Source organism: Aythya fuligula, chromosome Z (assembly GCF_009819795.1).
Source record: "Aythya fuligula isolate bAytFul2 chromosome Z, bAytFul2.pri, whole genome shotgun sequence".
Classification (NCBI taxonomy): Eukaryota; Metazoa; Chordata; class Aves; order Anseriformes; family Anatidae; genus Aythya; species Aythya fuligula.
The window spans coordinates 81,168,956-81,195,433 of record NC_045593.1 but is presented as its reverse complement, the minus strand read 5'-3'; positions in this window follow the sequence as shown (position 1 = coordinate 81,195,433).

Below are 26,478 nucleotides of genomic sequence, written 5' to 3'. Positions count from 1 at the left end.
AGTTACCCAGAATTCTTCTGATGATATTTTAATTCAAGTAAATAAACAAGTAAATAAATAAGCACTTTCTTCAGGGAAAAAAATAATAATAATAATAATAAAAAATGTGTGTGTGCATATATTTGTTCACATGAAATTGCTGGGTAGGAAAGACTCTGATGAGCTTCTTGCATCCACCCATGTCTTACACTGTCCAAACATGAATTTTGAGTCCTACTGTTTTGCACACTTCTCTGCCCTTCTTTGAAAAGATTTATGGACATGTCCTATTGTTTCCTTTGCTCCAGAAATGCACTGGAAGAACAATGATGCTTGTTTTCAGATGTTTGGAGGAAATACTGCATGCATGGCATTCAAGTCCCCTGGGGATCTGACGCACATTTGTTTTAATATTGCTAGTGTGTTCCCCATTATCTTAGGCACTCTGCAACGAAAGGAAAAGCTTGCTCCACATCTTTCAGGGAAAACATAAATCTTATGTCTCCACAGAATATCATTGATTTAGAAGATTAACTTTAAAGGAAGAGGAAACAGCAGAATGGGTAGTATGGTGGAGAAGCGAACATACCGTGATGGAGACAGGCTCTGGAGGGTCCCCTCCACCCACAGAGCTCCTTGAAGAAACTTCCCCACAACTTTTTTTCTAAGGCAGAAAGAAAAAGTGTCTACTCTCCCTTCTTCCTCCTCTAGCAGAGATCAAAAAGCCAAATTTTTTTAGATATTTATCCACTGGGGAAAAAATAAAAAATAAATTTAAAAAATGGAGAATGGTGCTACCTCCAGCAGCTGCTCTCAGTTGGCTTTCCTTGGCTGGAGGTGTGCAGCTCCACGTGGAGCACCGCTGCTGCAACAGCTGGGCTGCAGCATCCGCCTCACACTGTAGTAACACTTCATTAAAAAACATGGAAAATGCTCAAAATATTTCCATGCCTTACAGCCTGTATCTGGTAAACTGATTAGAAAATTAAATGATCTGTTTTCTTTATTTTTTTTTTCCTTTGGATTAAATATCCATCATAAAGTGTGCAAGAACCACTTGAGTGACATTCAGATCCCAAATTCGGCACATGAAGCGTAATTAAGTGTGATAGTTATGAACAGTGATAGCGCTGCATGTTACAGTCTGCATTTGAACAGATAGGAAACAAAAAGAAAAATGTGGCTCGTGTCCTAATTTTTTTAAAGATATGTACAACATCAGATTACATACCACACAGCAATGGGAATGGTGCGAGGGCGTGAAATCCCGATCATTGCTGCAGTCCATGGGATAGACATTTCTCTCTAATGAGCTGCTACTTAACTCACCACCAGCTGAGAATACAGGGTTAAATGTCAATATACTGATATTTCATCCTGACTGAAACTGTAACCTCAAGTTGGTGGATAAGTCCTCGCCAGCACTAATGGAGCCACCCCTTCTCATAAGCAGCTTGCTGTGGACAAGGGGCCTCTGCCCCATTTTTCTCCCAACACAGCTGTTCTTAGAGCCATTTAAAATATTATCTTTCAGTGCAGCAGGTTGGCCTGCCTGCATGAATTCATTCATTTAATATTCACCAACTACTTAAAAAATAGTTTAGAAGAACTTCTGGAAATACTTTTGTTTGCTATTTTATCTAAATAAGATATAAAAATGAAGTGCATCCTCAACGCACTGTCAAGGGCTAAAGAAGGCAATTGTAATAGGGATGGATCTCTTAAAATGACTAAATCAAAAGTGACTTTAATATGCAGTTCAGCTTGCCAAACAGAGTGTAGCTGATCTTTCCAATTTAAATCAGAAAGTCTTTTCTTGGTTATTGCTGAGATCTGCACATAAAAGATGCACCGTTTTCTGAAGGAATAGAGATGCACGTCCTTAAAGGTTGCAGTAATGGCAGTCTTGAAAACGAAGATCTCCTGTTTCTAATAGCAGAGAGTTACAATATCAGCTTGTCATGTCCCCGTTACTCAGCCAGTGGCAATCTTTAGGGTTAACAGTAATGCAATGCTTATGCAATCTCAGCCTGGTGACTTGTATCAAGCAGGGCAAGACAAATTGCTACTGAGCCCAGTCGCTTACAAGCCAGATATGGAAAACCACTCCAGTTTCTGTATCTTTAAGGGCAGATACGTAATTGTCCCCAGTCACATTTCTGTTAGTGATATAAACTTGACTTAATACTACTCCATTTCTAGGAGTAAGGGTTGTATAGATATAACAAATAAAGAAATTAAAAAAAAAAAAAAATAGTGCCCAAAGTTTTTTTTCCCTTTGTTTCTCCCTAGATACAATACAAGATTTAGGGAGGAAATCATCACCAAGAAGTTTTGCAGTAGATCATCCAGTCCCCAATTTGGCCCAGTGGTAGGACTCATCTGTTACTCCACTCCCACAGAGCCTGGTCATTTCCCCAAAATATCCATCCCATCAGAGAGTGGATGGGGACAAAGAGAGCTGGGGACCAGTTTCCCCACACTACTGCACCACAGCCCCAGGGGCAGAGCCACTTGCTGACAGCATAGCTGTCTCTCCATCCAACAGCCCCCTGAGGCCCTAAACCCATTTTGTTCTGGACTGCACATGGGACATTTTCCATCCAAGTGATTTCACACCCAGAGCATCAACCTGTGCACGTTGTTTAGAAAATGCCCTGAAAATAATGAATAATTTGGGGATGTTTGTACTCCTGAGCCTGACAAGACTGCAAGGGTAGAACCCTTAAAGCCTGTGTTACACTAACTGGTGCTCCTTCCACAGCACCATTTACATTATTTTTAAATACCATAAACAAATTATTATCTGAACACACTTCAACTGGCTTCTTTTGTGTGCGATTGAGGTGTCGCACCTGCCTGACGAGGGGTAAAGGAGCGCAGGATGGATCCCATACCCTACATTTTATGTATCTGCATTGCATACAAATTGGCACAAGTATGAGGAAATATGAATATCTCAGCATCCTTCAGTGCCAAATACAGACATGATGCAACATAGTCATTTTCTCAATTCAACGTAACATACAATATGCCACTCTCCATTATGCTACAGCAACTGAAATGTGCTGCAGGCCAATGGAAAATATCCCTAAAAATAGCTATGCTGTTTCTGGGCAAAAAGAGAAGTATTCGACATTTCCTTGAAAATGTTCCCACCTGGATTTGCTGGAACAGCAACACGATCATTCAGTGACAGGAAGCTCTCTGGTAAGGAGCTTTCTCCTCAATATTACCCTGCTTTCCTGAAAGCACTGCAAACATGGCATGTAGCAGTTCTTTAAAATACTGTACATGAAAGCTGTACTAAACTGTTTAAGTGCTCCATTGTGAAGCACTGTATTAGGAGCTTTATGCTGCTCAAGCAACTTCAGATTGTAATGTATTATAATAGTGTGCTATTCTCATAGAGATCATTTTACAAATACAACACAAAAGATTGTCACAGGAGAATCTTCTAAATCATATCAAGGAAAATAAACACCCAGTGCAGAGGGACTTGCTTATTTTGCTAAGACATTTTGCAGCATATTAGCATAAAAATACTACTTCAGCCCTTCAGGTTCACCCACAGGACTGCTTAAGAGCATTAGATGTGTTATAAATACATATTATTTTGGCAGCACGATACTTTGTTAATGCAGATTTGAAAATTGTATATGCTCTTATTCAGCCCTGACATACAACCTGTGTAAATTACAGAATTTTGCCTAACAGAAAGAAGGAAACTGGGGGAAAAAGGTCCCATTGGGTCTTTCACTTCACATACGTGACTCTAGCAAACAAGCTCCAGACACTAAAAGAGCAAAGCTTATCTTGCTAGGCCTTCACTCCTCTGCAGCTTCTGAGGGTCCTGAAGAGGCATATCAAGTTGTTGTCCAGCTTTAGTGATGGATCAACACAGGCCTATAAGGCCACAGCATTCCCAGGGAACCCTCTTACAAGGTATGGGATAAAGTTAATCCATATCTCCTTCCTTTCTTTCTTCCTTCCCTACTTTCTTTGCAAATGTCCTTGCAATTGTTCTCATCAGAGCTGTTCTCCATATCATACAGTCAATAACCTTCAGCACAAAGTAACTAGTATGTCTGGGGTTACAATTGAAACTTCTTGTAGGAGAGATGCTTGATTTTCAGTCAGAGTCTCTTTCAGGTTCATATAGCTTTACTACAGAATGTAAAAGACTTGCACGAGATTAACGCAAAAAAAATATATATATATCCATTTTTATGGTATTTTTAGATTATATTTCATTTTCCAGGCTGCAGTTGGCTTGAACTGGAGCCACAATGCTTGTGACGCTCCAAACACAAAAAAGAATTACAAAATGTGACGATTCTTAAAATGTGTTTCTTGTTGTATAACAAATTCCCACTGTTGTAGATTAAACTAGAGAGAACAGGAGACATAACATGGGGATTATGCAGAATTTCACTTTGTTCTTTGACAAAAAGTTAATGCCTGCCTTGTTCTAGTCAGTAAGTATCAAAGATACTTTACAATGACATAGCACACAGCTTAGCTGATTGGAAATTGCAGGCATGTATAAATCAAAGATTTCACTGCACAGTTTAGTGAAAGCTAATTACACAGAAGTGTGAGGTAGTCCTGCCCCTCATCCACTCTACAGAATTCAAGGCAGGATGACAGCAAAATCCCTTTAATTTTACCAGCTTCCTTCTATTCAGTGTCCCTCCTGATAGCTCGTCCTAGGAAACCTGCCTGTGTACCTCAAAACAAATAATTGAAAATCTCTGTTATAAGCACATTTTCTGTGCTGGTTCCTTAAAACTACACCTTGTCCAAGTTCCTACGTGTGTTTTATACGCAGAATTCTGTTAACAAGAAATTGGATCAAGAGCTGGAAATCACACTTTTTCTTATTACAAAACCAGTCATTTCTCTCATTTAATAGACAGAAGTGCAAGTAGGTAGGAAAGCTGAAAGAGAAGGGAAAGAGACCAGGTACATTTAGCAAGGGCTTTTGGATTTTTACTGGAATGAACTTAAAAACACAGAATGAAGTTGGACTACGGGTGGAAAGCTAAAGCATAGGTTTAAACCCACCCTGCCATGAAGACCCCAAGTCCCTCTTCTCATACTTACTTGTGGGTAGATTCATCTGTCCTCTGAGACTCCCACCAGCTGCCCTACGTGTGCCCACATAAAACAGTCTTCAGAGTCTGGAGCAACTGAACCAAACAAACAATGTTAAATTTTATATTGAATATGGGAATGTTGTCTAGTGTCTTAGACTGCAGGATATTTGGGGTTGAGGCCACTCCTTTTCTGTTCAGCGGTCATTTTGGTTCGACCAAGTTTCTAGCTTGTGAGCACTGGCATTTTCAACAAAAAATAATACAGCTGGCCACCTCCAAAAGTACCTGGATCCTTTGTTTTGCATCAGTGAAATGAATAAAATAAAATAAAATAAAATAAAATAAAATAAAATAAAATAAAATAAAATAAAATAAAATAAAATAAAATAAAATAAAATAAAATAAAATAAAATAAAATAAAATAAAATAAAATAAAAAGTGTTTTCAGCAAACAAGTCTCAAACTGCAGTGTTTTCAGTACATGTACTGGTTACTGGATGGGCACAGAGTGAGTTAACAGAACCCCTCCTGAGCTCATTTATGAGGGAAGACAAACTTTAATAAGCTTTTTAAATTCTTGTCTCCTCAAGTCTAGTAAAATTGAGGCTGAGGTGAAACAAGGTGGAAGAACATAGGTTTGACTTATCTTTTTTTTTTTTTTTTTTTTTTTTTTTTTTTTTTTTTTTTTTTTTCCGTCACATAACTGTGCATTTTCTTTAGGAAGCTCTTGTCCCTCTCCCTCTTTAAAGACATTCCCTGTGGAGGAAATTCCTCAGGCAGAAATATCTGGCCTCTTGGTAAATGCCAGAGGACAGCATGAACAACGTTGAGGTTGGTCTGACCTGTGGTTAGGCTGTTGATGGACTGTCTGGGATAAAGCTGGCCACCCATCTAGATTTGCTCATTTTGTGGGTGCTTTACTGCCCTTGTGTTTTTGAAGGTTTGTTTGATTTCCACTGCCCTCCTGTTGTGCTGATCTCTGAAGTCAACAGGCAGCTCCACCTCACATGTTCAGCGTGCGGTGATAGAAAAGCAAATCAAGTGGTTGGGAGGGAAGGGAAAGGCTTTCAGCCTTTGAGGTGTCAGTGCAAAGTGGCCTAGCAGAAAACAAGGAATTGTGCAGGGACCCTCTCTAGGACAGAGAAAACATCAAACCACCAAGGCAGGCAGTCACTCTCAGCAATATTTTGGCTGAATTTAAGTGTTTGTTTATGGAAAAGTCACTCAAGTACTTCTTCCTCATGGAGAGCAGCATTGTATGTTCTTGTAGGCAGGACTTAACGTTTGCAGCCTCCACAGAATACAGAGGATTTAATTGCTTTGTTCTGTGGGATCATCTCAAAGCTGTATTCTTTATGTATTCAGCAACTTATTCAATATGTCATTTTAATAACATAGAGAATGATGCAAGTAATTATGTCTCTATAACCCTGATATAGGTTAAAAAGTAACCTTCATTTGATGGAAACACTCAGGGACATATTTATGGTTTTGTTATTATTCTTCTCGTAAGTCCCTCTCCGCTCTTATTTCCTAACAAGACTTAAGAAGCCTGAAGCCTGAATGTTTTTGAAAATAGTTAAGGAACTTAACTCCAGCTGGTGTAAGTTACTGAGTCAATTCAGAAGTGTCTCAACACACTTAAAAGGTGGACGTGTAGGTGTGATGTCTGCCAACAACAGTAAGAGCGAATCTATGGTTACTGTATTATATACCGTCCAAGTTTCCTTGCCTCTAATTTCATTCACGATCCCAAAAGCTGAGAAGTATGTATGTTTCTCAAGAATTTCTGGATGCTGGGATTTCTGGATGTCTGGCAACTCACTTGGAGCAGAGCTGCACTGATAGCTCCAGCAGGATTACAGGACATGGACATGCAGAAATTTTAAGCAAATGGGCCAACAGCAACAGCACAAAACTAAGACTGTACCTATAGTGCTAATGCAGTTCTCCCAGGACTGCATTTACCATCCCTGCACAGAAACATGCACGGTGATTATTGCAGTGCTTCCATGTAGCCTGAGACTCACTGCATTTGGTGTGTACACAGAAATACAACCAGGTTTGCCTCCATGTCTGGGTTTTATATGTAATCAACAGTCTCTAGGGAGATTGACACACCTATAATTTTTCTCTGCATTTTGTTTGGAGGGGGAAAAAAAAAAAAAAAAAAAAAGAAAGAGTCCTTGAAATAGTTTTGGCATGCACCGCAATCAGGAGAAGCTCAATACCTGCCTGAAACTTCTCATTTCTCAGACATTTGTAGTATCTCCTCTCCCACACTTATGTCATGGGATTGGACAGATCTCCATGCATTTTTAATTTGGAGTCCAGGAAAGTTCATGCAGCCATGGAGCAGAGTGTGAACATGTTTCTACACTACTAATTCTATAATCTCAACAACATACATTTGTTATGCTTAAAACAGACTGTAAATGTGCATTAAACTGGGTAGGTATCTTTCTACACAGATGCTGCATTTACCTGCGTGCAGCAATTTTGTGATCTTCTGTTGCATCAAGCAATCTCAGGAGAATATAATGGAGAAGACAGAATAAATTTGGTGCTATAAAATAGTAGAATGACACAGATGGTGCTATTCCTATGGGTTTGTATGAAAACCTTACTTTCAGAGTGACCTTTGAGAGTTTCATAGGAAAATTCCCAGTGTTCTTCCAAAATAGATGTAACAACATGTAAAACTTAAAACAGAAATTTTTATGCATGCATACCTGTTACTCTCCAGTCAATATATAAGTTCCTATGTGTGTTGCATAAGGAAGGGATATTTCTTCAGGTAAAAGGCAAGCTTTTGTTGCATGTTAGCAGGTTTTCCATCAGAGAACTGTCAGACAGTTCCTAAATCTAAACAATTTCCTGTACATTGCAAAGTTTTTGTAGCTACTGTACATGCAAAAGTTTTGGATAAAATAATAGGTTATTTAACATAAGTAAGTATTAACCTAGAACTTGCTGACACCATATTGTGATTTATTTAGGACCTCCAGCCTTTAGCTGGTTCATAAAATTCAATCAAGAACAACAAAAAATTACCCCTGCTTAGACAGCCAAAGTACTGCATAAACTGGCTACTGTGGCTGCCAAGTCCATGTAAATAATTTGTTTAAGTGATTTCAGTTTTCCAAAGCAAAACAAGTGAAAACACAATCAAATTAATGTTAAATTCTCTGTCCTGCGTGTTGCCCTGAAAGCTTTCAAACATGAGCATCAAGGAGCTCCAGTGCAGGACTTTCGTACTGTAAGTGCCTGGAGTCTTCCTGGAGAAGTCCATCCCAAAAATCAGTCCTGTTGATAACTGTCTTGTTGTGGCCATCCTATGCCCTTGGAGACATTGCAATAACATTGTAAAAGGAAAAATTACAATACAAGTTTGATGATTAACTTGTAAAAACCCAAATCTCTCTGGTCAGGCATTTGCTAAAGGAGTTTGGAGAACTTTAAAAAACATGACACCATTAATCATTTATTATTTCTTACATGAAACTGTTGAAAACCATGTAATCCAATCCCTTTGCTCTTAATCAGATTGGCTAGACTCTGAGCAGGGTCTTATTGAAATCAACAGCTTTTGAGAGCTGTAAAGGTTAAAGATGCATTGATTTAGATAATGAACCCCAGCAGACAAGCTTTCTCTAGTACAGTACAGAATAACTTCATGTCTCATATGTATCACTACAATTTTCTCCATGAGCTCTCCTTTGTCTTAGAGACTGCTTTTGTTCTTGAAAGCAAATGATGTGGTGTACTGACATTGCAGACTAGTATCAGTGGTGACTGCTGTCGAAATATTTGTGGGATCTGTCCTCTGTAGCATCTTTATCAGTGGAGTGGAGGAGGTGCTGGAGTGCTTTCACATGCATTTTGTAGGTGAGACTGAGTGAGGGTGACCACTGAGGCTCAGGGACCTGAGAAGGAGATGGAGATAGGCCCTTGACAATTGTATATGGTGTCTGTACAAGAGGAGGTTGCACTGCATAGGAGAGAATTTCTCTCCATGAGGACACCAGGCAGTGGGGCAGGTAGCCCAGAGACATTGTGCAGTCTGCAACATACAACATCAGATGTTTTGGGGATGGGTCTGGGAAAATCCCTGAGCATCCCTGTCTCACCTCTGAGCTTGTTCTGTTTTGAGGAGGAGGTCAAAGAGGAGACCTCCTGAGGTCACTTCCAGCATGAATTACTTTGTGTCTGCGTATACGCTCAATAATTCAAAAGTCTCAGATGACTCTGATTAATCTTTTGCTGATCACTTGCTTTAAAGTTGCATTCTGTAAGACTTCATGAGATATAATTTGGTTTTAATTTGCTGTGAAGAACACTGAGAACTTGGGGATGCAGAGAGTAACAGGGCTGACCAATCTTGACAGTTGTTGAGCCTGTTGTTACCCTCAATCCTGGATTATGTGTTTGGTGCCAGATCACTGGATGTGGGCAGGATGGAGTCCTACACTTCTCTGCCAAATCCCACTTTCAGCAGTTTTCCAGATTTTGAAGACTGAAGACACACACACACCAATAATAATAATAATAATACAAAATAATAAATAATAATAAAATAATAAATAATACATAATAAATAATAAATAATAAATAATAATAAAAATAATACAAAAACAAACAAAACAAAACAAAACAAACCCTTACCATTCCTGGTAGCTCAGATTGATGTGAAAATATCATAAATGCAGTTCATATTACATAGGGACCCTACCACTGGAGTCTCTTATGTGTACATTCAGAATGACCCAGAATCTCTACTCCGTTTAAAAATAATAATAATAATAATAATAATTATTATTATTATTATTATATATATATTTTACATAAGTGAGCTGCCTTGTGACCATATTAACCTTTGAAAAAATCTCGTGTCTCACATATTTGTTTTCCACCTCTGATCTGCAGGACCCAGTGGCTCTGCTGGGAAGACTGACTTCTGTGTGGTCCTGTTCCACCTATCCTGTTGTATCTGTACTTCACTCAGAGAGGCAGCTGTCCGTGATAACAGATCTTCCTAATGTCACGGGTCACATCACCAGGAAAGTGGGAAGGCTCAGGATGACAAACTGAAAGTAATCTGTCACTGTCAAATCCATAGGATCAAAGGAAAAAACAAACTGTATCTGTTTTGGCAAATGGTGAAGGGACGAGGAAAAGCACAGGCTGTTAGGTTAATGTAGACAGACAGGACTGACCTCTACAATCTAGACTAGTTTATGTTCCTGCAGCATTTTGCATGCTGAAATTGCTTTTGTCAGGGAACCTCCAAGCACTTTGCAGACGATGTAATTAAGAGCTGCAACACCCCTGGAAGATTACGGTCATCCTGCAACACGGTGACCCTAGGAGAGGTGGTAGGTGACTTGGGTGGATACCCAAGATGTAACCTCAAGTGTTTTGGTCACCAACAGACACAGGGTAACAATGACATGGACACAGCAACAACACCGATGACAGTGAGCACCTGACCACCCATCTCAGGGCTATGAGTGCACAATTCAGAACTGAGGGGAGGAATGTTCAACACTGGTACAGAAGTCTGGAGCAGGACAATCTCTGTCTCAGGGGATCTACAGAGAAGGTGAGGAAATTCTGGCATCAGTTTACAAGCAACTGGCAGACTTTTAGTGGTGTTTAAGATACTCTTAAAACATCGGCACGAGAACTGGAATAAATGTCTTCTTTTTGCCCCTTCTAGCCCATGTGAGTAATGCGTTCACTACATCTGCTTCAGCAATTTCATGCATGTGATCACCACTAACTGCTACTGCCCAGCGTTAATCACAACTAGTGAATTCAGTTCTCACAATACAATCAATTCTTGTTCTCAACTTCTGAGAGTTCATAATTCAGTCTTACTGTCATTTCTTTCCTCTTCCATGTCCTTTCATGAAAGGTAGACCTGCAGAGAAAGAAACCAGAGTCATTAACTGTTGGAAACTTTAATGTGCTACAAAACCAGAATTAGAAGTGATAATGAAATTTCCACTGCTGAAAGCAGACTTTGTTAACTGATGTATGTAGTGAGAAAGGTGGCCATGTAACCAATACAAATAAGAACCGTGTTCATTTTTAATATGCCTCATTCATCTTTGCTTGATTTGGCAGGACACAAAATCAGAGTTTAAGTTAAGATGTTCCTTTTAATTTTCAGTAATTAAAATAAATATATGTTTAACCACTTCCATTAGACCCAGTTAATTCCAATATTTTTGATTAAACATTTTTTAGAACAATGTCTACCCAACAGCATAACATTAGTATTGTACTTTGGAGCAAACAAAATAAATTAGCCCTAAAAATCTAGAATTGATTCTGCAAAAGCAACCCAGTCGTAGATAACTTCTCCTTCCATGCAGAGGCACAGTTTCTACTAAGTTTTTTTCCTTCCCTTGGAGCCAAGTAACGGTGAGCAGGACAAACTTAAACTGGGAAGGCTGATAAGATTAGGACTTACTGTCTGTCCCATCCCCACCGCACAAGCAGCTCTGAACTTCTCCAGGCAGCCTCTATTCACAGCCCAGCAGTGCATACTCCTGCAGCTGTGAGCTCCTGCAGTTCAGGAGAAGTTTTCAAGTCCCCACGTTTAAAGCTGTTTTCAAGGCCTAACGCCGTGGGTATAACACTGCTCCTGTTCTATCAATGGGAGGCCAACAGATGAATTCAGAGGCAACAGAAGAGAGTGCAGAAGGATTATTTCCACAGAGGCCTTGGACATAACAATAAGAAATTCTGCCACAACTTATCTCTTGTCAAAAGAGAAAATTCTCTGTTTTGGTCCCAAATTCCTTTTATTAGTGACAGAAAACTTTAACTGAAAATACATCTTCTGTTTTCCTGAGCTGTTGCTGTTTCCAGTTTTGTTAAAAAGTTGAGCAGTTGCTGTTGTTGCTGTTTCCGGTTTTGTTAAAAACTCAGAAGGTATTTTCTAATCCTGTAGCATGATGAAAAAGTAATACAGATTTCAACTTGGTTTCCAAAATGTCTAATGAAATCAAATTTTGGAATTCATTATGGAAACACAAAAGCAAGTAGCTGTATTTGTACAAATGCATTATTAACAACAAGTGATAAGAAAGCTAAGAGAAAAGAAAAAATAAAGGAAAGGAAAGGAAAGGAAAGGAAAGGAAAGGAAAGGAAAGGAAAGGAAAGGAAAGGAAAGGAAAGGAAAGGAAAGGAAAGGAAAGGAAAGGAAAGGAAAGGAAAGGAAAGGAAAGGAAAGGAAAGGAAAGGAAAGGAAAGGAAAGGAAAGGAAAGGAAAGGAAAAAGTGAAACTTTCCAAAAAGCAGACTAAGAAACAGGGAATGACCAGAGTGACCAAGTTATAGGGAAAAAAAGGAAACTGGAAAAGAGAAAGTGGGTCAAAGCAAAAAAGGTGGCTTAAAAAGTCCTGTCCTGAGGAATGGATACTCTGGAAATGCAGTAAAAACTATGCAAAAAAAGACGATATATAATAGTCGAGTGGATGAACTATCTTGAAAAGGAAAAGGAACTGGCAGCTAAGACAAAAGCTAGCAGATAAACAAAAATAGTGCTATGAAATCAAAGAAAATGAGGCATACACACACAATGCTAAGAGAAGAGAGAAAGCCAAACCACAAAGCTTTGCCAAGGGATCAAACCCTGGAAGATTCATCTAGCCAAGATTTGTGAGGGCTTGTTTTATTTTTGCTTTCTTATTCCTGCCAGAAGATATAAACTATATCTATTTACTTAGGAAAAAAAAAAAAAAAAAAAAAAAAAAAAAAGTGTTGCAATACAGCCAATTTCTCTTGGGGAAAAAAAAGAATGTTGTAACAAAAATGTCTGAACTGTTTTTCACAGTATTTCCAGGGATACTGCAAGTGTTCAGTAAAGCCATGGGGTCTACAAGGTCTCTCTACAAGGATGGTCTGCAGGGGAAGGCTGGAATCATTACGGCCAGAGGAGGATATGCTTGTGAAGACTGAATATCCTATTTCAGAGTCAGCCCCACTAAAATCAATGAAACTATTCCCAATAATCAGTTTGACTGAGGAAATCTGGCTCTGGTCCCAAGAAGAGCTATGAGACTAATAATATAGTGCTTGCTTCTTACTAACAACCTTAAGTTAACTTTGTAAATGTAGGCCTTTTCCAGACTCTCATAAAAAGGTAAAGCAAGGAAAATGGATATCGTATTTTGTGGAAGGAAATTTCGTTGATGGCTGATGGTAGCTTGTCAGGATCTAAGTGAACATCTGTTTGCAGATCTGCTAGCTTTGACAAAATACTGGTGAAATTCTTTTATCATTATAATTAAAAAAAAAATAATAATAATTTAAAAAAAAATGAAGAAAAGAAAGGAAGAATCAAAATTCACCCCGGTACCCTGCATGCTGTTCCTCTGCAAACAGCAGCTCCCTGCAATCTGGCTCAGTGCATGAGGAGATCTCACAGTTCAGTCAATGGCCGTGTGGAACTTTAGCTTTTGATACGTAGGGCATGGGTCCTCTTCCCACTTTAGCCATCATTGAAATTCATGGGACAGCACTTTCCCTCACCCCCACCTTCCCTTTTCATCTCAAAGCAAAAGAGGAAGCAGGAAACATTGCACCAAGCAAACTTCATGCAGTATCAGCAAAACACTGACAGGCCTCGGAGGCTGCTCGGTGGCACTTGGAGCTCTGCTGCAGTTTTAAAAGCCTCTTCTTTCTCTTCCCTTTCTGCCCTCCTCTTTCACTTTTTAGATGTTGCCTGATCCCTGACCAGCCATCATCCCTCTGAAGCTGGCAAAAGGCTTTTGCTTATGCTTTTATTTTGACTATCCAAAGTTATGATGTCAGTTAATCTACTTTTATCAGAAAATAACTCCATTGCAGTAACGAAACCCTTCATTTGAGGTGGCTGTACATTTTCCAAAATTTAGAGATACTTCATGTTTTCCTGCCTCTTCTAGCTTACTCTCTTTTCTTATGACCACTCAACACGGATGCAAATTTTAGCTCTGCATCATGCCTTACTACATCGCCACAGTACACAGAGATATTTACGACGCAGAAGAGTGCTCAAATACCAATAGCCTTTCCCAGCTATCTGCTGACTCCATCAATACCTTGTTACTGACTGATCTGGAATAAAGTGATGCCAAAGGACCTGGAAAAGAAGTTAATCAACACACAAGCCTCAGGCAGAGACTCCAGGAGAAGTAAAACCAAACCCAGTTCTTCTTAAAAGGCCTTTACAAGCATGCTGCCACAAAGAAATTGCTGCATTTTAATGAAATCCTTCCTTTATATACTTTAAAGGGATGGGAGGCCAAAGGAGATTGACCATGACAGAACACCAACAGCTGAGAGGAGGAGGACATTCCTGGATAAAGGCTGGCACTTAACCTCTGCATACTCTTCCTTGTATAGTGGAAGAGCTGGTCTCAGGGTAAGGACAGGATTAACTGGAGATGAAGCTTTACCAGGAGCTCTATAAAGTTCCATATCTCAAACTTCATATATAGTTATTGTATGTATGTGTTGCCTGTTGCTTTCCGAAAGTGCACATAGAGAGTAAAGCAATTTTATTGACCTGGAAATGCAAAACCTTTTTTTTTTTTTTTTCTGAAGCCTCAGAGACAAACCCCCACCAAAAAATATTTGATACTCTTATGTTTTTATCATCTCCACTCCAAAACTTCAAGTCAGGCAAGACGTGATCACTGACAGGTATTTGGGCAAAGAGCAGCTCTGAGGTTTGACCATGTCTCATGGCCACCAGTAGGATATACATGTCAGAGCTATGTTAGGAGGTTACAGGAAGGGAATACTCAGATGTAGCAGAGGGAAGTAAAGAACAGCCTGTTACTTTCTCAGACCAGTGAAACCTACTCCCGGGAGATGACTGAATTCCTATAAAGTAAAGCCCTGCCAACACATGTTGGCATATCAGGAGTCAAGGACTGGGAGCTGCCTTCTCTGTCGTTGCTTGGGGGTGGACCTAGGAGGTATGCAGTTGTTGTGTGCACATGGACAGATATCTGAGAGCTGTGAGCTGAGTCTTTTTCCATGACCTAAGCAATGGTTAAAGATTACCATTCCTGCTGGCTTCAAGTCTCACTCCAAGGCTAGCCTTCATTGTCTCTGTGCATCTGCATACAGCCCAGCACTCCTGAAATCCCTGTTCTTTGTAAGGGTGTAGTATAGAAGATTGTCCTTGCAAGGTGGGAATAGATGAGCCCGCTCATTTACCAGAAGAGTACCGATTCCTCATTTTCACTGGTGTAGTACCTCTCCACTTTTAACCTAATTAATACTTTAAATACATTAACTGATGACTTCTACATTAGGTGGTACTAAACTATACAACAGTAGCAAGTTTTTCCCTCACAATAGCAACCCACGGACTCAGAGAGGGAGCAGGACAGTATTACGTTACACAGCACGTGTTCCTGAGAAATTCCTATGGGAAAGCAGAGTCGTGTCACCTGCTGAGAGAGCTGCCAGGAGCCAGCAGGCACGTGTGGCTTGTAAGTCACCCTAGCTGAGCTAACCAAGGACTCCAGTGGCTGCGAGAAATTTGATTAATGCCCCTTTGCAGCCCGTGTAATATGGACCCTCTTTCTATGTAAAAGTGCCAAGCAAAGAGCAGTTCTTGCTGTGGTCCTGCCTGTCCCACTGGGAACAAGGTGGGCTCAGCTGTAGAACATGAGGGATGCTCAGAATCCCATCCTGCAGGTGCATTGTGGCAGCTGAATGCAGCAAGCAGGCAGTTCCTTGGAACATGGTTACAGGTATAACAAATGAAGCCCTGATTCCTCCAGCCCTGCTGGTCATAGAGCTAAATTGCTTTAGGGATCATCTTCTTTCATCACAGCTTTTCAGAAACAGAATAATAATATCACTGTGATAATTTAACGTGTTTGTATGTGTATGGCCTGAGAGGGAAGCATCAAGACAACATCGAGTGGCGTTGGTCTCAGAAGGGATAGGACTGAATGGAGAGCTTCCCTGAATGGTGGGAAGACATGAGGAGATGCTCTGAAAAGAAAAAAGGCAGCAGCACTGAAAGAATACATCAACTGATTTAAAGAACGCAAGCTGACCCTTTTGTTTTTCCTTTAAATTAAGTGACAGTTGATATTTTAAGATAAAATTAAATTTAAGATACTTGCTTTACAAAATCTACTGCCTTGTAATAGCATTAGTCATTTTTCCTCAAAAGACAAAAGTCAAAAAGGCAGCTCATGGTACAAAATAAAGTCAAGACAGGGCATTAGACCCTAAGACTCATCACAAAATGGGAAATTGTAAATGTCTTCCCCAGAATACCTGATGTCATGCATTCAGGAAGAGCAGGGTTTTTGTAACCATAGGAAGATCTGTGGGTTGTGCTTGTCCTGCTGTTGAGCAGATGATATCTGCTAATGGCAGTCACATCTGGTATTCCTCTCTGGGGCTCACTGGACTGATATAAGTCACCTTGTAACAACACAAAAGTAGTGTGGGAGATAAACCCAACTCCTTCTCTTTCAAAATGTGTGAAGAGGAAAACTTTTTTCTTCCCCAAATCAGTTGACAGCTTCCAAGCAGCCATTGCAGAGCCTCTGCTCATGATCACATATCTCTGCCCATGCCAAAGTCACAAAGAAAACACCAGCAGACAAGAGCACAGCTCTTATACTTATTCCAAAATTCCCCCAAATTGGGTTGGCACCACATGAAAGAGGAGCACCATTACACCTCATGACAAAACTATTAGGAAACATGCCTATCTTGTTCACAGAAGTCCTCAGAAAGGTCTGAAGATTCATTTCTCCCAGCATGATGAAATGTAGATGAAACACTAGTGAAAACCAACTGTGCATCAGCGCTAAAATATTCACACCTCATTGAAGAGCTAAATGGGGACAGTAAGCTAATCGTTGTGACACTGTGTAACTCTGTTTGTGAGGGAACCCAATGAAAAATAGTAATACAGCATCTGAAGTTTCACTTGCAGCCTGTGGCAGGCTACATGTATGTCTTCCAGGCATGTTTATGAGGATTTCTTTTGCAAGTGATGTTTAATACTGCTACAGGTCAATAGTTCTATTTAGAAGGCATTTGGTATGTTTTATCCTCCAGCCTTTTGCACCAGCTTTATTATGAGAGGATACGTGTGCTGTGCAGTCATACTGGCTCATCATGCCATGCTGGGGGTCTCCTGAGCAGCACTCAGTTCACCCAACACAACCACACATGATGGTATATCCTTCTGTGCAACTCATGGTTCCTCTTTTGCCAAGCAAGCAGTGATCATGAGGAAGCAGCAAATGATTTTGTTTTCCACTGTTCGGTGTTGTGGCACCTCACTCATCCTGTTTCAGGGATGAAGTCCCACCAGTATCCCTTCCTGAGACCACAATTTGTCCATGGCATAAACAGACCCAGAGAAGTCTTGTGGCTTTGAGTCACTCCAGCCTGCCATGTCCAGCTGAAGAGTCTTCTGTTTTGTTGATTTTTGTGTTTCTTTTTTTTTGTTTGTTTGTTTGTTTAGTTGTTTGTTTATTCTTTGTTTGTTTGTTTGTTTCTTGTTTGTTTGTTTGTTTCTTGTTTGTTTGTTTGTTTTGTTTTTTGTTTGTTTGTTTTCATTCAGGTAAGAAAAGACCCATGAGATCATCCACTCCAACCTTTAACCTAGTACTGACAAGTCCACCACTAGACCATTGAGTTCTCAATGGAGACAATGGGAGCCAACATTTGTAGAGAGGCACTTCACCCCACTGCAAGTCCTGCCACCCTCACTTATGGTGTCTCTGCCTGTACTTCTGCATGGGACCATCTGCTGCAAAAGCTATTCATGATGGGATATGGGGCCACAGCCCAGTGTTCAGAAGATGATGAAGCAGCGCTCAGTTTTGTATTCTGTAGGTTTGGATTGTGAAGATAGCCAATGCTGGCTTTTCTTTTCAAGATGTTTTAAAAGCATGGGATGAGTTGTCAAAATGGCAAATTTCCATTTTCTTTGGCACTAATATTATTCATGTTTCTAACGAAGAGAATGGCTGGAAATATTCCTTTTATTTTTTTCCATCTTGTATAGTTGCCACTCCCTCAGACTCAAATGACTCAGACATTTTCTCTGTCTGCTTAACAACGATGATTTTGTGGTGAAAGTGCTGACACCATCCAGCCCCTGGTAAGTTTTACGCTGCCCAGAAATTAGTAATTCCCTGTGTATGGCTCTGGAAAACTGCACAGGGTTCTCAGCTGCATGTACTGAAGGTGTGTCTCAAAATAACACACTTAACCATCTCCCTGAGCTCACAAGAGGTATTGTAACACCTTTATTTGTGTCAGGTGCTACAAATGGAATTGTAAGCAAACAGTGACTTTGGGCAATTCCACAACTCACTATTCTTTCATTTTCTTTATTACATATATTTGTTTGGAAGTATTTACTTCACTTTATCATGGTAAAGTTCTGAATTTTCATCCATTCCCAATTTTAACAACATGAGTGCTTTGAGATCTCCAAGTGAGAGAGAATGTGAAAGGATATGCTGAAAAATAATTTTTAATAATGGAAAATTGTTACTTTTGTGACATTTAGAGGTTATTCCAGTCCTGAACTTTTGGTATAACTATTGTTACGCATGGGGTTTTTGCTTAATTATGGCAATACCTTGCCCGGATACAACTTATGTCTTCAAATGCAGTACAGAAATATTAAGTTCTAGTTCTTCCTTTGTAGGAGGTTATATGAGGACAAGGTTATACTAAGGTTCCAAATTCAAAGTTGACCCTTCACTACTCCAACCTACATAAAATAATGTTGAAATAAACTTGTATGTGACATGTACAATTTCCCCTTAAGGTCTTTCCATGGGTTCTAAATCTTGTATACACCTGTTTTATACTCATTGTCATTTTAAAGGTTCTCTCTTCTTACAGAATATCTCCTCACTGCTTGAAGAGGGAAGAGTCACCCGTCTTTTCTAACTCTCTTCATTTTTCCCCCCCTCTTAGCCTCCAAAAGTGCTTTTCTGCTGTTTCATCCTCCCTCTTCCCCCTTCATTGAGCATGCAGCCCCCACACACTTGCTTTTCCTCAAATTCCTCCACAAAAGCCACCATTTCCTACAATCTTTGAGGGCATAATCATCTGAACACTGTTCTCTCATTCATAAAAGAGCAGATTAGACAAAGCACTCTCCAATTTCATAATCATCTTCCACTCGTTCATTTTTTATCAGACTTTCTCTTGACCGCAACCCACGAGACCAAGGACTGCTGATTTTGTGGCGCCCCACACAGCAGGTGTTATGAAGGTCACATGGAGCCCTTGGGCATGGACACCAGGCTGATCAAATAACCACAACAGATCCATAGCAGATAATCCAAACCCGCCATGGTCTGTAGCCAGCAGGTGTACCGGGCATCTTTGGCTTTATGTGACTGTGCAGGTCACTTTGCCTGGTGAAGTTTGGCAGAGGGCACAGCTATGCATAGAGCTACTTCTTCTAGTGATCAAGCCAGCTGGAGAGATTCACACTTTCTGTCCCAGGGCCCTGCATCCTGTGCCTCACTTCCCTGGGGTTTTGTTGGTGTAAACCTATATTTTTATCCATGTGAAACACACTTGAAACCATTTAGGTTGCAACTCCCTGGCTTGGGGTTGACTTTTTGACTTTGCATTTTGACAATTGACTTTGCATGGAGCCAAACCTAGGCAGCAGGAGGCCTGAAATACTCATGGCTCTCTTGAGTTTAGACTCCTCAGTGCTTGCAATGACACAGCTGAAGTGAGAGGTTTTGGGGAGCTCATCCCACATACCATGCCATGCAGTGCATACCAGCAATGCCCCTGGCACAGCCTTCCCCTCTCTGTCTTTGCCTCTCCCCTCAGCTCAGCTTCCAGCTGCTAATTAAGCAGAGTTCATCAAGGAGTCTGTGTCTCATTCTCCCTGCAGAGAAAACAGTGTTAAAGAGCAAAGCAAGGAAAAAATGGGAGAAAGTGAGATAAGTGACAATCATCTCTTTTTTGTTTCTGCAGATCTGCCACCAGAAGTGCTGACACTGCCTGCTGATTTCTGTGCTCTGGGCATAGGACGTGCCTTGGGCAAGGACTCTTTCTGTGCCATATTTCCCAAAAACCTGCCTCTGAGAAATACACAGGCAGGAGTGTATGGAAGCATTACTGAGCACCCCCATGCAACACCAAGGCCAGCATGTTTTTGGTTGCAGTCTGGACTAAATGCATGTGGCAGGATGAAAGACAACATCTGAAAGTCACAAAAGACAGCAAGTTGATGTCTTGTTTTCATAAAACTTTTTTTTTTTTTTTTTTTTTTTTTTTTTTTTTTTTTTTTTCCAGCACAACTGCCCTCAGGTGTAGCAGCACCTGGTACCAGCAATGCTATTCAGTGTGAGCCATTTCCTTTAGGAAAAGTGTGTGTGAGAATTCAGATTATTTTTTTTGCCTAGCACAGCTGCTACTTGTGCTGCAAAACCAGAGCCACAGCTGATGACAAGGTAGTGCAGAGCATGACACCTTCGCTGGCACCACTCCAGCAACACCAAGCCCTGCAGCCAGGCTGAGGCACCCCATACACTTCTTAATTGTCGATAACGTGCAACTGGGACAACCTAAACCCTAGCTGAGTGAATGCAGTAAGTTATGCTGGAGTGTTGGGGTAGACCTTTTTGGTCCGGGTGGCTGCACAAAGCCCTGCAAAAGGCAGTTTCCACTGTGCAATTCATGAGCACCCATGGATCTCTGTGCCCATATCACCCCCAAAATAATCCATCAGCCCCGAAGGTTTTAAAGGCAGCTTGTGCCAGGATAGCTCTAACAGCATAGGGGTGATCATCTCATGCTTCTGCTCAACATGCAGTGTTGGAGTCTGTAAGCTGCGGTGACTCAGTGGGGAGGTGAGCTCTGCAGCCACATTTCACCCTGAGAAACCTCAGCAAGGCAAATGGGAGGTGTCAGAGAAGATGTCCAGCAGGTGGGCGCACTCAAATCACAAGTGACTGGTCATGGTGGTGATAATGGCCTCCTTACAGTGACCTCTCACCTCATGACAGTACCTTTGGTAGATAATAGTTTTTCAATAACTTACATACCTGTGTAACTTAAACACCAGTGTAAATAAGAGTGGATGGCTTCGAGTCTTACAAAAAATCCTTTGAAAGAATGAAAAGGTGTTAACATTTCCAACCTGAAAGTATTTGTTTACAGTGCAGCAAAAATCATAATAAATAAAAAAAAAAAAAAAAAAGAAAAGAAAAGGGGTGAAAAAGACCACAAAGGGGATAAAGATCTCCCTGTTTATTCATCACATACTTTCTAGGGCTTTTTGCTCTTTAGATTTGTTCTAATATTATCGGAATTGATTTTTAGTCTCTGTGATCCCAGAGGAAATGTCTTCAGTGAAGCTCTCGGTGGATAACTGTAATGAAGAATCAGCTTGCAGAGCTGTTACTATGGTGCTCTTAAGTGTAGAGCTTCTAAAAGAATTAACTGATAAGAAAATTCCTATGCACTATATTTAGAAGTATTTAATTTCCTAGCTTTTAACATAAAATAATTTAACAATTGAAAGTCTACATGGAAACTATTTATTTTTTATTTCCACATGTATCATTTAAAACATGTTTTCGTTGGCTTTTAAATAAATCCTGAATTTAGGCACCTCAAAAAAAAAAAAAAAAAAAAAAGTGCTTAAAAAAAAAGGGTGGGGGGAGGGGCGGGTGGGCAAGTAGAAAGCTTGTTTTCAAAATTTCCCCCAAATAAAATGGGAAGCAAGAATTATACCATTTCATTTCCTTGTCCTTTTTTTTTTTTTTTCCTTTTTTTTTTTCTTTTTTTTTTTAATGTTGTGAGAACTGAATTGCTTAAACTCTGCTAGAAAATATTGATGTACAAAGAGCTCTACTTGAATGTTTACCTTTATACTCTAGAAAGGCATTTTAACAGGGGTACTACTTTCTGACTCTCTTGGAAAAAGTCCAGGTCTATTTTTAGATGCCAGCGTCCTAAATTGTATGCTATATCACAGGGCAATGCAAGCAAAAACAGCAAATTCAGTTTCCTATTATTTTTGAAAGAGAGCCAACACTGGCCCATTTCTGTAGGACAGCCCAGCTTAGAGCACTGTGTAATTACTACTGAAATGGTTATGAGGAATATGGGATTATTACAGGCAGAGCTGCTTCTATGTACACAGTTTGCACCACCTGAAGAAGACGAGAGAGTTCAAAATGACTCAAAGTAACACCAGTGCACACATGCACATTCACAGAAATTTCTGTACTGTTATTACAATTCTCTTCACACTAAAACCTTCAATTGAGACTTTTATGTTAAAAATAATAATAATTAAAAAAAAAAAAAAAAAAAAAAAAAAAAAACAGCCCTCTTCACGCCGCTCATAATGAGCTGCCTGCTGCTGCACAATTAATTTCCTGAAAACCTGCTCAGGGTGTCCCATCCTGGGGCCTGCTCAGTGTGCCTAAGGACTGAGGGCTTCGTTGCCGTGTTGTCTGCCTTGTACCACTTACAAATAAATAAGCTAAATGCTCAACAACAACACTATTTTGGTGTTGATCACCTGCACTTGTCTGCAACCACTTGAAACTCCACTTGCAGCTTTGACATTCAGACTCCACTCTACAGATGTTTCCCAAATTGCTGGTGAAGAGTCACAGAGACAGCCTTTGGGCAGCACAAGGAAAAGCACAGAAATGTAGCTACTTTTGACGATTAGGCAAAGTTAATCTGGTGAAAAAATATGCTGTCATCCAAAAGACTCTCTGCGGTCATTCAGTCATTTTACCTTTGGTTTCACAGAGAGAGGAGGACCAGTCGTAAATGATGATAAAATAATATCAGTAAGGTTTTGCACTTCTGCAGGGGCTTTATATTCTTTGAGTCCTGTGGAAACACAGATTAACTAAACTTCATAATATCCAAGTGAGTTGAGCATTAGCTCTGAGTCAGGATCCTCCCATGAGTAACTCCTGAAGGGCATCTGACTGTGTGGCTAACACAATGCTACTTACCTCCTCAGCAGAGACCAGAAAACAAGTAATGGAAAGTCTTACAGAGAATCCAGCTATCATTTTATTACATTATCATCACTATCAGTACTCTAATCCAAGTACAAACTATTTTATGGCACTGTCCACTAACTTTTCAGTAAGGGTACTGGAGTGTAACTCACCACTGTGTAAGTATATCATTGAGGAGTAAATCCACCAACTGTCCCCACTGGCTGCCCAGAGGAAAACAGTCCCAGGGTGAGTAAGAGCACCGAGTAACATCTTTCTGGGGTCTCTCTTCAGCTGCTGGCAGCCTGGTATTCCTGTGACAGGGAGCATCTCGCCATTTGTGTCATTACTCCACTGCACAGGCTGTGAGCTGGAAAGACCACAGGTCGCCGTGCTGCATTTTCCAGGTGCACACCCTATTCCTGGCCCTTTGAAAAGGACAGTGTTCATAGAATCATAGAATATCCTGAGTTGGAGTTTCATTTTTTGGTGTCCAGATCCTACTGCTTTATGTAATGAGAAGTCAACAAGTGTAGCCAATTGAAGGTGTAGAATATAGTGGAGTTATATAATGGGGATTTTAATGAGGTTTTAAGGCCAACACTCCTTCATGCAGATGCATATATACATTTATACATACATATAAACAGGTATATATTTATTTTCTACCACTTATTATTTTATTTTAACATTTCTTTGTATTTAATATGAAGACAGAAAAGAGGTTGTCATGGCTCCTTCCAACTTCTGTTCCCACTTTTAACTGTTCATGAATAATCTGAGTTCTGCAGAACTACTTACAGTAAGTATTACTAAGAGTGCAAGCTTTAAAAAAAGTAGAGCCCTGAAAGTTTCAGCACAGTATTGCGAGTCAGGAGTGCTGAAACCTACTGTCAGTTTCCTTGTTGAATTCCTGAGAGTGGTTGCGTAATTTCACCTCCCTGTGTCCCTAATTTCCCATCTGGGAGTAAAGAAAAAAGAAAAAAAAATAAATAAATAAATTAAAAAAGAGAGAGAGAGAGAGAGAGAGAAAGAGAGAAAGAAGCAAAGAGGGAAAGAAGTAAAGAAAGAGAGAAAAATAGGAAGGGAGGAAGGGAGGAAGGGAGGAAGGAAAGGAGGAAGGAAGGGAGGAAGGAAGGAAGGGAGGAAGGAAGGAAGGAAGGAAGGAAGGAAGGAAGGAAGGAAGGAAGGAAGGAAGGAAGGGAGGGAGGGAGGGAGGGAGGGAGGGAGGGAGGGAGGAAGGAAGGAAGGAAGGAAGGAAGGAAGGAAGGAAGGAAGGAAGGAAGGAAGGAAGGGAGGAAGGGAGGAAGGGAGGAAGGGAGGAAGGGAGGAAGGGAGGAAGGGAGGAAGGGAGGAAGGGAGGAAGGGAGGAAGGGAGGAAGGGAGGAAGGGAGGAAGGGAGGAAGGGAGGAAGGGAGGAAGGGAGGAAGGAAGAGAAGTGTTATGAAAATCAAAGTTTTAGTTCTGAAATACCAAGGCAAGAGTACGAGTTTGACAAGTGATTTTATGGGTGTTATTGTAACTTGGAAGAGCCTGAAAATCAGATCCTTAACAAGGATTTTTCCTTCATTAGTCTTCCATGTTATTTAAATATTGCAGGGAGCACTGAGGTGTGGCCATCAGTGGCTTTTAAAAGATAGCTTTGAGATTTTTGTGAGGGCGAGGAGGGAAGACATATGAAGTTACAGCTTTATAAAAAAGACAAACTAAATTTTTTTTTAGGGAAAGTTTTGCCTTTATTAAACATAACATTTCTTCTTGTACACATAAAGTATTCTGTGGGGCACGCACGTACTGCCACTCATTCTTCTTCTAGCTATGGAGAACCAGCACACCGAGAACAAATGCTCAGCTCAGAACACCCATTTTTAAGAAGACTTTTTTCTTAATTTATTCACCAAATAATATTTTCCCCACCACAAGAAGCTTGAATGTTAGTCCTGTGTGAAACTTCCTGCTGGAAAGTGGAAGATGGTTTTCTCTTGCTGTCTTTGAGAAGTGAAGATTTTCTGAAAGATATTGTTGCCTTATCCCCATTTTCAGCGACCAGGCTCCACAGTGCCAGCCCTCCATCCACGGCGTGCTCATCTCCCACCAGCATCAGCAGAGGCTGCATGCATCCAGAGGGAGGAAAGGCTCCCCGGTGTGTAAGGTCATTGTCTGCTTCCTCCCCTTCGAAATATTGCATTTTTAGAACCTCGGTTTTAAACACGTGGTATAAATCTGACGGCGAGTGTTACTGAAGTCTCAACTCTAAATAAATAGTTTAAAATAAAAGTTGTATAAATACCCATCTGTGCCAACAATACAGTTTGAAAGGGAGTGCTGTAAACACAAAGTAAATTAGATGGGATCCACTTTTGTGGGGAAAATGGCTACTTAAACCAGTCATTATAGAGAAGATTTTGTTGTGTGGTGCGACAGCACGTACCCATGTGGCTAACCAAGAAATGGTTGAAGAAACAAACCCCACCCATACCTAGGAGCTGTGCCATGACCAGACCACAATTCCTGTGAGGCATAAATTTAATTTGCTGAAAATGAAGCACAGGCACTGTCGCAGCTCATTAGCCAGCAACAGACATATTGCAAGAGAAGAAAGTGGAATTTGGTGGATGGTCCAACTTCTACATGTGCTGTGAATAAAACAGACTATTGTTTTTTGATAAAGGAGTATTGTTTTGAATGAGCCGGGTAACTAAGTAAAGCCAGCAGAATTTTTTGGCCAAATATAGTCTCTTGCTCACTGCTAAAAATCCTAGCTTTTAAATTAGGAGCTGAAGTCATTGAAAAAAAGTTTACATTCCTGCAGCCGGCTGCAGCAAAGCCAAACAAATGTTTGGCTTAATATTCATCTCTTTCATGAGCCTTTCTTAAACATCTAAGTCAGAAAATACCATTTCTATTATTTAGTAATTTGATGCTTAAAGCACTGGTTTTGTTTCTTTTTTTACAACTTACCCTCCTCCTCTCCCCACCCCCTCTCCCCTACCCCCCCCCCCCCCCTTCTATTTTTCTAAGTTGTTCAGAAAAGCCCCAGTAGGGTCACTACTGTGGCATTAGGCTATGCAAAGCATTTCATAACTTAAAGAAATCATGGTTTCAGTTTCTGGCACCAGCTCCAGTTGTTGGTCACAGTTACTAGCAGCGTGTTGTTGTTCCCCCCACCCCCACCCCCCTCTTTTTCCTCTGTCATATCCCAAGCCACTGGAAAAGAGGAAAAGGTGGTGTTGTTTTTCACAGCAGCTAGCTGCAGTTGTGATTTGGGTCTAGAAAGCTATCAGTGTTTAGGAGACCTTACTGTAAAAATCAGCTAGAGCTGCTACTTTTCTCTAAGGCAATGCTGTGCAAGCGACACACTGTAAAATTATGAAAATGAGTACAGTAATGGCTGGA